Here is a 3574-nt window from a genome sequence, read left to right on the forward strand (position 1 = left end):
TTCCAGTCCTCTGGGACACTCCCTGATTCTAGTGATTCCTGAAAGATCACCACTAACACCTCCACTATCACTTCAGCTATCTCCCTTAGAACTCTGGAGTGTAGTCCATCTGGTCCAGGTTATTTAACCACCTTCAGGCCATGCAGTTTTTCTAGCACCTTCTTCTTGGTGATGGCCACCATACTCAGCTCTGCCCCCTCACTGTCTTGAACTTTTGGGATATTACTTGTATCATCCGCCATGAAGACCGATGCTTCAGTTCCTCAGCCATTTCCTTATTCCTCACTCCTATCTCTCCAGCATTATTTTCCCGCAGCCCAATGTCCACTTCTGCCTCTCTTTTGCCCTTGATATGTCCCAGAGCATTAAAAGAGGCGGCTGCAGAAATAATTGTGGCTGTACTGATCATTTTTCAAAGCCCTATAGATTCTGGAATGGTTCCTGCAGATTGGACAGTAGCAAATAAAGCAGAAGGGAGAGACAAATCCGAGCAACAAACTGATGACCTGCCTCAGTAAGAAGGAAATGTTGGGTATTCAGTAAGATACTTAGAGGAACCCCAGTGTTTATATCTCACAGAAAGCGTAACACAGAGGTAGAACAAGCAACTATGAAATCACATTGCATTAGCCTTAATTGTAAGAGGATTTGAGTAACAGGGTAACGGTGTCTTGTAGCAGTTGTTGAGACTTTGTCTGGAACATATTTTTAACGTTTTCCACAAATGGGATGTGAGTGTCAGTGAGTGTCAGTGGGTGGGCCAGCATTTACTGCCCATCCTTTCCTATCCTTGAGAAGATGATGGTGAGTTGTCTTCATGTCTGTAACTTTGGTCTCCTTCCCTAAGGAAGGATATATCTACACAGAGGGAATGCAATAAAGGTTTACCCGACTCAGTCCTGCAATAGCAGATTGTTCTAGGAGGAGAGACTCAGGAGATTGAATCTGTACATGTTTAGAATAATGAGCAATGATTTCAATTCAAACTGAGACAATGTAAGGCATCCCTAAGACCATGAAACATAGCAGCAGAAGTAGACCATTCAGCCCATCAAGTCTGCTCTGCCATTCAATGAGGTCATGACTGCTCTGATTATTCTCAACTTTCCTGCCTTTTCCCCATGAACCTCCATTCCCTTGCCATTTAAAAATCGGTCCCTCTCAGCCTTGAACATACTGACTGACCCAGCCTTGACAGCCTTCTGTGGTAAACAAGGCCATGGATTCACTCGCCTCTGGGAGGAAATTCCTCTTCATCTCTGTCATTAGATTAGATTACTTTACAGTGTGGAAACAGGCCCTTCGGCCCAACAAGTCCACACCGACCCGCCAAAGCGCAAACCACCCATACCCCTTCATTTACCCCTTACCTAACACTACGGACAATTTAACATGGCCAATTCACCTGACTTGCACATCTTTGAATTGTGGGAGGAAACTGGAGCACCCGGAGGAAACCCACACAGACACGGGGAGAATGTGCAAACTCCACACAGTCAGTCGCCTGAGGCGGGAATTGAACCCGGGTCTCTGGCGCTGCGAGGCAGCAGTGCTAACCACTGTGCCACCGTGCCGCCCACATCAATCCCTTTCTCTGAGATTAAAATTAAATTAAATTAAATCTCTTCTTCAGGGGGTTGTGGGATCTCTCTGTCATTGATCACACTCAAAACAAAAATTGATAGATTTGAAGAAATTAAAGAGGTCTCTAGGTCTAGGGATAGTTTAAGAAAATGGCATTGGTAGACAAATCAGACAAGATGAGCAGCTGGAAGAGCAGCTCAATGGACCTGCTATGGATGGAGTGAGATAAATTGAATTATTCTATCTTTTACTCCTCCTGTATTAGTAAGCAGAGGAGTTTGTTAATTTTCTTTCTGCTCCTATTGAGGTCTTATTAGTGTATTCCCCCAAACACCAAGTTTGTGAAGCCCAATGGAGAGTTCCCACTGCCAGTGAAATGTTATAAATGACACCAAGGTCCAACTGTGCAGCTCGAGGCACTGACAACCCAACTGTCACTCCACAGGTATCGCTCCGCACTGGCCTTTCAGAGACTCAAACATTTCCTTAATTGAAGTATGCAGATACAAACAGAACTGTCTGTACCAGGCATTCATTAAAAACACAATGTTTCCTTCCCCATTCTTTCCTGCCGACCACGCAGGAATATAATCTGCCAATTCTTCCGGTGTCAGAGTGAGCTCATAGCTTTTCCTGGCAAGATTGCAAACTGCTTCTTGATACATTAAGCACAGCAGTTGGAGATTTGCTGTGGAGTAGTTAGGACTCAATATTTTGGATGCTGCCACCTGTTTCCAGAGAGGATCTGCGCTAAGACACTGTGCTTCTGCATCAGTGCATTATTTCTCCACTGAGCAGTTGTTTTGTCCATAAATACAGCCTTTATAAAAATGAGCTGCAACAAATCTTTGCTCTAAACTGCTTCCAATACCTTTACGTCCTTCCATCAGTAAGAAGACTAACACTACAAACAGTACCCCAGATACAGGCTCACCAGGCCTTGTATAACAGAAACACCCCCTTCCCTACTCTTGCATTCAATATGGACATAAATTTACATGATCCTGAGGGTCCAGAAGGTGAGTACACAGTTGATCTTTTTAGTTGGAACTCAAACTCAGCAGGATGCAGTAGGCTGGAATTATTTTAGATTTCGTACAGTGTGGAAACAGGCCTTTTGGCCCAACCAGTCCACACCGACCCTCCGAAGAGTAACCCATCCTGACCCATTTCCCTCTGACTAATGCACCTAACACTATGGGCAATTTATCATGGCCAATTCAACTGACCTGCACATCTTTGGACTGTGGGAGGAAACCGGAGCACCTGGAGGAAACCCACGCAGACACGGGGAGAATGTGCAAGCCCCACACAGACAGTCACCCGAGGCTGGAATCAAACCCAGGTCCCTGGCGCCAAGCTTCAATCCATGCTAGCACCTTGCCTCTAACACCATGGGTCCTTATCTTCCTCAGTAACCTCCTGTATGGCACCTTGTCAAAGACCTTTTTGAAGTCCAGGTAGATAACATCCATTGGTTCTCCTTGGTCTAGCAAGATCTCCCCTTGCTGGCTTTGCCCTATTATACCATACACTTCCAAGTATTCAGAAATCTCATCCTTCACCATGGACTCCAAAATCTTACCCACGACCAAAGTTAGGCTAATTGGTCTGTCATTTTCCATCTTTTGCTGTACTCTCTTTTTAAACAGGGGTGTCACGTTAGTGATTTTCCAATCCTTTGTGACCCTTCCTGATTCTAGGTAAAAACAATGACTGCAGATGCTGGAAACCAGAGTCAAGATTAGAGTGGTGCTGGAAAAGCACAGCAGGTCAGGCAGCATCCGAGGAGCAGGAAAATTGACGTTTCGGGTAAAAGCCCTTAATCAGGAATAGAGGCAGGATGCCTGCAGAGTGGAGAGATAAATGAGAGGGGGTGGGGAGAAAGTAGCATAGAGTACAACAGGTGAGTGGGGGTGGGGATGGAGGTGATAGGTCAGAGAGGAGGGTGGAGTGGATAGGTGGAAAGGAAGATAGGCAGGTAGGACGG

The sequence above is a fragment of the Chiloscyllium plagiosum genome, chromosome 20, assembly GCF_004010195.1.
Source record: "Chiloscyllium plagiosum isolate BGI_BamShark_2017 chromosome 20, ASM401019v2, whole genome shotgun sequence".
Lineage (NCBI taxonomy): Eukaryota > Metazoa > Chordata > Chondrichthyes > Orectolobiformes > Hemiscylliidae > Chiloscyllium > Chiloscyllium plagiosum.